Below are 9,041 nucleotides of genomic sequence, written 5' to 3' on the forward strand. Positions count from 1 at the left end.
CCCTGTGAATGTTTTAAATGCGACTCGAATGTTCAGTTTAAAATAGTTACTTTTGTTTAATGTGAATGTCACCTACTAAAAAGTTGCCTATAAAAAAACTTGTCATGTTTATATGGGTCTATTTCTAGACTGTTTATTCTATTCCATTGATCTATGTGTCTATCCCTTTACAATACCACACTGTTTTGATTAATGGGGCTTTAGAAAAAGTCTTATAATCAAGTGATGTGATTCCTTCAAATCTTTATTATTTTTCACAACTCTTTAGGCTACTCTAGTTTCTTTACCTTTCCAACTTACGTTAAATCCATTGATCAGTCAGGGGAGAACTGACATCTTTACTATGTTGAGTCTTCCCAATTTATGAACATAGTATGTCTCTCTATTTATTTAGGACTTCTTTGATTTATTTCACCAATGGTTTGAAGTTCTCAGCATACATATATGGTTTTTAAGTGTTATAAATAAATATTTCATTTTTTGAAGCTATTGTAAATGATATTGTTTCCAGTGCATAGAAATAGGATTTTTTTGTTAACTTTGCATCCTGTGATCTCACTAAATTTAATTATTCTAGAAATTTTTGTAAGGTCTTAGGATTTTCTACATTAATAATCACATCTTTTCTGAATAGACAGTGTACTGATTTTTCCTTTCCAATCTGGATGTTTTATATTTCCTTTCCTTTTTCCAAACAGATTTTGTTAATGTTTATTTATTTTTGAGAGGGGGCAGGGAGAGAGAGAGAAGAGGCAGAGAGAGGGAGAGAGAGAATCCTAAGCAAGCTCTGTGCTGTTAGCACAGAGCCTGATGTGGGGCTCAAACTGACGAACTGTGATATCATGACCTGAGCCAAAATCAAGAGTCAGACACTTAACTGACTGAGCCCCCCATATTACCCTTTATATTTTCTTTTCTTTCATTATTGGACTGGCTAAGATTTCTGGTAGGATGCTGAATAGGAATAGCAGGAGTGGGGATTCTTGTCTTAGTCCTGATCTCAGAGAGAAAGCATTTAATTTCTGGCAATTCAGTATGATATTAGGCATTGTTTTTTAAAATAGATGCTTTTTTTACACGTGGAAGAAGTTCCATTCCATTCCTAATTTGCTGATAGTTTTTATCATAAATAAATGTTTTATGTTTGTCTCTATCTTTACTACAGTGTTCACTTTCAGATTTCTAGTTGTGTTGAGATCAAGGGATATGAGAGAAAATAAATTGTAAACTCACAATCAATTCAGTGATACTTTGAATTCCGGTGCTTTTAGCCAAATCACCTCCTGCTGTTGGCTCTTTGTAGTCCTAAAATAGCGTCTTCAAGCATTTTATCCAAGTTTTATAGTTGTTTCTACGTGAGAGAAAACAAGAGACATGATCACTCCATCTTACTTAGAACTTGAACCCCAATACCAATAGTGTTGTTTCTGCCTTTCTAATCCTTAACATTTTGCTTCTTTTCTCTATTATTGGTTCTCCCTTCAGACTGGTTCTCCCTAGTCCCTGCCTCCACAGAAGACTTCCTAAATTAGTTTCTTTTCAAAGCCTTTACTTCATCTTTCTTTCTTTTTGTCTACACTCTGCCCTGTTGCATCTGTTAGTTACCTAGAAGCCTACTTGTCACTCTCCACTTTACTCCCCTTCTTAGTCAAGTTTTAAATTGAGCTATAAGTCACTTACTATAAAACTCACCACTGTAAAGGGTATAACTCAGTGGTTTTATTAGCATATTCACAATTCGTCACCACTATTTAATTCCAGAACATCTGCTTCACCTCAAAAAGAAATGCTGTATCCGTTAGCCATCACCCTCCATTCTCTTCCGGTTCCCAGCCCCTACAAACAACTCGTCTATCTTCTGTCTCCAAGGTTTTGCCTATACTGGGTATTTCATAAGACATGGGATCTTTTGTACCTGGATCCCTTCACTTAGTGCGGTTGCAAGGTCCATCTATGTTGTATGATGCATCAGAACTTCATTTCTTTTTATTGATAAATAATGTTCCCATTACACACACACACACACATACACACACACACACACACACACACACACCACTTTATCCATTTACCCAATGATGGACATTTTGGGTTGCTTCTAGTTTGGGGCTACTGTGAATAATGCTGCTATGTATATTTGTATACAAGTTTTTGTGTGGACACAGGTTTCTATTTATCTTGTGTAGATACTTAGGAGTGTAATGATTGTGTCAAATGGTAATTCTATGATTAGCTTTCTGAAGGGTGGCCACAGTGTTTTCTATAGTGGCTGAAACATTTTACCTTCTCACCAGCAGTAAATGAGAGTTCCAATTTCTCCATATCCTCAATAACACTTGTTATTATCTGACTTCTTTATTATAGCCATGCTCGTAGATAGGAGTTGTAGCTCATTGTGCATTTGATTTGCATTTCCCGGATGTCTAATGATGTTCAGTGCCTTTTTGTGTGCTGATAGGCCATCTATATATCTTATTCTGAGAAATGTCTATTCAGATTCTTTGCCTTTAGAAAAGCTGGGTTGTCTTTCCATTATAAAGTTTCTTTCAGATAGTGGTAAATAATGTTGCTTAAGTTTCTGATAATTTTGGGGCTAATGGCTGTGAAAACTTCAGACGTAGGCAAAAAAAAAAAAAAACAACAAACTTCTCATCTTATGGCAAGTAGAGTACAATTGCTTATATGCTAAAGTGCTTACAATTTTTAAAGGAGTTTCTTTTGTGTCTCGATGTATTATTAAGAGTATATCTACAATTCTTTCCTCTGCCTTTAATGTTCTAATCATTTCTAAATCCCTAAGATTAATTAATAAGTAAAAATATTGGATGTGCCCTTCAAATGTAGGTGTTAATGTCCACTCCCAAATTAGTAGAATGCCTAAGTCAATTCACATTAATTTTTTTTTTTTTTTTTTTTTTTGAGAGAGAGAGAGACCCAGCAGGGGAGGGGCAGAGAGAGAAGAAGAGAAAGAATCTTAGGCAGGTTCCACAGTTAGCATGGAGCACAACACGGGGATTGATTTCACAACGCTGAGATCATGGCCTGAGTCAAAATCAAGAGTTAGACACTCAACTGACTGAACCACCCAGGCACTGCTCACATCTATTTTTAAAATTTAATATTAAGTTAGTAGAGGTATGCTTTTTCTATTCTGTCTTACAGGAGCTGAAGTTGGACTTGAAGATAAGGCAGACTGGGAAACTGGCCTTGGAAAACCAATCAGCCAACCAAATGAAAATGACATAAACGTATACAAATTATGTACCTAAACAATGTAAAGAAATGTAGAAAATGCCCTCTTTATCCCCAATCCATCATTCTTTAGAAGGAAAAGACAAAACCAAAAAAGTTTGCGAATATAAAATCCCAACATGTAAAACAATGACATATAGAAAGTGCTCAGTAAATATTTGCCCAATGTTGAATGAATGAATGAACATTCACAGTGCATATCTTTCTAGAAGCTTTAGGGGGCAAACAACCCCACGCAGAAATAAGGAAAGAGCAAGTTTTCGAAGCAGGTCAATTTAAGTGTCAGTTTGGGAGTTACATGTGATAAACAGTAGGCTAATGTACCAGGAATTCTAGTAGCAATAACACTTGGTTGGTTAAGTAGGTTTTATAAACGATAAACTATGACTTTCACAGAAGTGTATAGTTCAGGGGTGCCTGGGTGGCTCAATTGGTTAAGCGTCTGACTTTGGCTCAGGTCATGATCTTATGGGTCGTGAGTTCGAGTCCTATATTGGTGTCATGGCTGTGCGCCCACTTTGCGTCCTCTGTCCACCCCCATCTCTGCCCTTCCCCTGCTTGGTCGTTCCCTCTCTCTCTCTACCTCTCTCAAAATAAATAAACTTAAAAAAAGAGAAGTGTGCAAAAAGAGAATAGTACACTTTTTGACTATCAGGGCCCTGGGTGTTGGAATATACAGTAGCTAATTTAGAAGAGATCCAGAAAGAGGATCAAGGGATGGAATGGACACGAATGACAGAAAAGGAGAGAAAACTCCTTATTTAGAATAAGTATGATAACAAATGGAGAAGAAAATGGAATAGAAGTATTAAATTTCCAGGTCACTTTGCATCCTAGCAGTTACTGAAATGTGATGGTCAAATGCTAATTAAAAAATATACATTATCTAGGGTGCCTGGGTGGCTCAGTCGGTTAAGCGTCCGACTTCGGCTCAGGTCATGATCTCACGGTTCATGGGTTTGAGCCCCATGTCCGGCTCTGCACTGCCAGCCTGCAGCCTGCTTCAGATTCTGTGTCTCACTCTCTCTGTCCCTCCCCTGATCACACTCCATCTCTCTGTCTCTCAAAAATGAATAAACATTAAAATACACACACACACACACACACACACATCATCATCATCATCATCATCATCATCATCATCAAGCAGGAATGCTGAGGGGGTGAATTATCACAAAATTCAAATGATTTTTAGTATCCATTTACACTTTACACATTATTTCAAGAACAAAAATTTAAAGCCAATGCAAGTAGGTAAATGAGGGCATTTTGAGCTCCCGGGGGAATGCTCTATACAAATACATACAAATACATTAGAGGATAATTAGTATTATTGTGTTTTTTAGTTGCTTCCAGGAAACTATCAATTAACTGTTGCCACTGAACTCTTAATGAGTGAATCACTTGGGGCTTGTTAAAAGTGCAACAGTTAATTGCGTAGTTTCATCTTATTAATATATTGTTCTGTTAATTATTACAGGCATCTAGCGTCCCTCCTGGACCACCCTCATTATGATGCATTTGGATTGCCTGTTGTTCTCATAATTGGACACCACAGAGAGGAACCCAGGAGGATCATCTTACATAGCCATCTTGAAAAGTTGTTGGTCAAGTTCTGCCCTCAGAGAGAGTGAAAAGCAGCTCCCACGTTCTCAGTTAAACTTCCCTCCAGTGGGAGAGAGGGTCTCTGTCATGTGGGAATTTTTTCTCAAAGATGGTTCAGAACAGAGATTGTCAAGAACTGTTCATGTTTTATAAACTAAACTCTTTACGGGTGAAATGTTATAACGTCTGAGATTTCCTTTAAAATACTCCCAAGGGGCACCTGGCTGGCTCAGTCAGTAGAGCATATGACTCTTGACCTCAGGGTCATCAGTTTGAGCCCCACACTAGGCACAGAGATTACTTTAAAAAATAATTTAAAAAATTAAAAAATAATAATTGAAAAATAAAATACTCCCAAACAAACAACCCCAACAAAACAAACAAGATAAAAACAAAAAACTGGAAAGGATAAGTGAAACAGGATAGGTAAAGTGTTACAGCCTACACAAGTCTTCACCATATTACTCTACTTTTATGTACGTTTAATGATTTCCATAATGGAAAATTTCAATAGGTGTATGTTAAAGGACGCTTCATCTCCTACATCTACATATTAGCTGTTTCTCTATGTATTAGGATTCTTTTCAGTTATAATGAACAGAAACTCCAACTTACACTGGCTTAAACATAAAAGGAAACATATAGATTCAGGTAGCTAAAAAGTCAAGGGCAGTTCTAGGTATCAGGTGATGCTTGATCCTACAGCTCAATGTGTCACCAAGACTGAATATTTATCACTCTGCTCTGCCTTCTATGGTGGTTGGTTTCATTCTAAGGTTCATATCTCTCCTAGTTTCAGGAAGACTGTCAACAACCAGTGGGTAACATGTATCATCCAATAAAAGCTGGGTTTGTTCTACCGTTTCAAACAGAAGTCCCCATGGGACCAACTTGAGGTCATATACCTAACACTGAGCCATCTTCCGATCACAGAGGTAGAATCCTCCTTTACTAACTTAGGTGAGGTCACATTCTTCATTTCTAGGAATGAGGGTAAAGAACCTCACAGACCTCCGAATGGAATCAGTGTTGTTGGGAAAGAGGAAAGGGAAAATGGGTGCTAAGAGACAGTCAACAAATCTCTGCTAAACTCTCCACAGGTAACGCTTCCAATACAAAAGAATAGAGGGCAATGAAAGATATCTTCTAACACAGAATTACAGGTATAAAGCTATGGTCAGATATCAGGGACCTGGATAGGCTGTAGAGATGAAAGATGACCGTAATGAAAGGACAAACAGTATCTGAGGTGGCTGGGAATACTGGTGAGGCGTTCTAGGAGGTAAGCATTACCATAATACCAGAAACTAGGAAAAAAAAAAACCTGCAAGAAAAAAATACCTATAGGTCAGCATCCCTCAATAATATGGATTCAAAAATACTCAACAAAATATTTCCAAATCAAATCTAACAATGTATAATAAGAATTATACAGTGGGACTTATTCCAGGTATGCAAGGCTGGCTCAATATTCAAAAATATATTAATGCCATTCCTCACATCAACAGGCTAAAGAATGAAAATCATATGATCATATCAGTAGATGTAGAAAAAGCATTTGACAAAATCCAGCACCCATACATGATAAAAACTCAGCAAACTAGGAACAGAGGGGAATTTCCTCAATCTGATTCTAAAAACTGCCGAAACACCCTGCAGCTAATATTATACTTACTTGTGAGAATCTAGAAGCTTTCCCATTAAGATCAGGAACAAGGTAAGAATTTCCCTTGCACCACTCCTCTTCAACATCATACTGGAAGCCCTATATAATTTAATAACGATAAGAAAATAAGAGATATACAGATTGAAAAAGAAGAAATAAAATGTTCTTTGTTTACAGAGGACAAGATCATCATCAACAACAACAAAACTCCTGGAACTTATAAAGCACTTGTAGAAAAGTTGAAGGTTATTAGGTTAATACATAAAATTTAACCACTTTCCTATACACCAACAAGGAACAAGTGGAATTTGAAATTAAAAACAAAATACCATTTACATTAGTAAAATAATAAGATGGCTGAACATCTAAATACCAAAAGCATGTACAAGGTATACATGAATAAAACTACAAGATTAAAGAGATAAAAAAATAATAATAATAAATGGAGAGACATTCCATGTTCATGGATAGGAAGAATTGATAATGGGATGTTACACAAATTAGGTGAAGAACCGTTAAAATTCAAAGATAAGAAAATGAACAACCTAATTAAAATAATGGGCCAAATATCTGAACAGACACCTCACCAGACAAGGTACACAGATACAAAGATGTTCCACATTACAAGTCATTAGGGAATTGCAAATGAAAACAAAAACACTGGGGTGCCTGTGTGACTCAGTTGTTAAGAGTCTCACTTAGGCTCAGGTCATGATATCACAGTTCGTGAGTTCGAGCCCTGCATCAGGATTTTCACTGACAGTGCAGAGCCTGCTTAGGATTCTCTACCCCACCCCAACTCTCTCTCTCCCTCTCCTCCTATCCAACTTGAGCACTATCTCCCTCAAAAATAAATAAACTTTATTAAAAAATAAAAAAATAACACCATGCAACCATCAAAATGGTGAAAACCCCAAAACACTGAACACAACTGTCGGCAAAGATGTGGAGGAACAGGAAGTCTCATTCATTGCTGATGGGAATGCAAAATGGCAGAGCTTTCCTGTCACTCTCCTGAAAATCTCAGACCCATTTGAGCCTGAGAATGGTTAGAAGAGAGGTTGTTTTCAGGTACTAGACTGTGTACAGGAACAAGAATGATTTTGGAGGGCACAGCATCCTGGTTAACTCTACAGAAAAAAACTGGGTTTCTTTCTGGAAACAATACACCATCCCTAAGAAGGGATTTCTGGCCCTTGGGGAGATAGGCGAGATAGCAACATTTAGTCAAGAAAATAGCACTTCCTGAGATGTAACTGCCCCACTCTCTCTTTCTCTTCCTTCTAAGATGGTGAGGCTGACGTGAGTGGTCAAGATGGTGTTGGAATGGAGCACCAGCAGAATATCTCAGAGAGCTGAAGGGGAAGAATGCATAAGAAGTACTTAGTCAGGAGCCCTGACTCATAAATTCTGTTCCCTAACTGCATGGACAAGAATTTGATTTCTTCCTGGACATCTCATATTCAAAGGACCTTGTCATACCTGAACTAGGAACCAGAAATCTTCCATTGTCTTCATGCATCTTCTCCAACATATCTTAAGACAATCACTTTCTGCCATTTGCTTTATATATCTGCTCTCAAATTGGACCAATGATCACTGTTCTTCACCCCTCCTGGCAAGTAGGGTAGATGAGATCCTGTAAGATGAGCTTTGAAGTTGAAAGATGTTATACAAGGTTGGCCCTTCACTATAGCCTGGTATCACTGTCCTCTGTAAACCTGAAGTGCCCTTCTCTGATCCCGTTTGTAAAGCACTCTTCGCCATGGCAGATGTTGGAAGCTATTGAGATTGTTCTTGGTAAAACGTTTGGATCCTTCAGTAACTATGTTAGATGCCAATCACAACTGCTCATTTGACCCTGAAGAAGTGAATTTTTCTGCCAGGCCCATGCAAAGGAATATTCTCTAAGTCATCTTCTTAAAGGAGAATGCACAGGTCCTAGTTCTGCAGTAGGTAGCCATGGGATCTGAAGCTTCAGCTTCCAAGATTGTGTAATAATGATGCCAATCGCACTAACCAAGAAGCCATGTGGAATGGAGGAAAATGATATTAAATTAAGTCAAGTGTTGCGGGAACTAGTTCTGTCCTATTAAACCAGTTATCCTCCCAGGTTCCTATAATGGTGAAAGGATTAACTAGATCTGTGTTCCCCAAACTGGTGTTCCACCAAACAATCTTGGGAGTTGTTAGGTGGGACTTCCATACACAACAGCATCACCACAAGGGCCTCCAGCTCAAATGAGGCTGGTATTCACTGCATGCTTAGGCTCCTTTCCTTTGACCTACCCTCCGCCCCCCCACCGCCTCCCGGCTTAGTTTCACACTACACTTAAATGTAAGTGCTCGAAGTCTTCCTATGACAAAACATTCACTTTATTCTAACCCACTGTCCCTAAATTTACTTGGATGAATAATACTTTTTGTCACGGAACATCTCTGCACATCTCAAAGTGTTCTCTGAGTACAAGTTTGAGGTTCACTGATGGAGCTAGATTTGTAAGGGCCTTTCCAGATC

At 38.0% G+C, this 9,041-nt stretch overlaps 1 protein-coding gene across 2 annotated transcripts in view; it reads right to left on the reverse strand.

The window, feature by feature from the left end:
• Positions 1-6,621, reverse strand: part of OR2C1 (olfactory receptor family 2 subfamily C member 1) — a 31,266-nt gene extending 24,645 nt beyond the window's left edge. For both annotated transcript variants that reach the window (XR_005785714.1, XM_040459210.1), the window contains exons 1-2: positions 6,533-6,621; positions 1,234-1,351 (exon numbers count right to left, since the gene is read on the reverse strand). The gene's annotated coding sequence lies outside the window, so the exon portion shown is untranslated. The remainder of the gene's footprint in view (positions 1-1,233; positions 1,352-6,532) is intronic.
• Between the last annotated feature and the right edge of the window lie 2,420 nt (positions 6,622-9,041).

The sequence above is a fragment of the Herpailurus yagouaroundi genome, unplaced genomic scaffold (genome assembly GCF_014898765.1).
Source record: "Herpailurus yagouaroundi ecotype Mexico unplaced genomic scaffold, PumYag 222, whole genome shotgun sequence".
NCBI classification, from domain to species: Eukaryota; Metazoa; Chordata; class Mammalia; order Carnivora; family Felidae; genus Herpailurus; species Herpailurus yagouaroundi.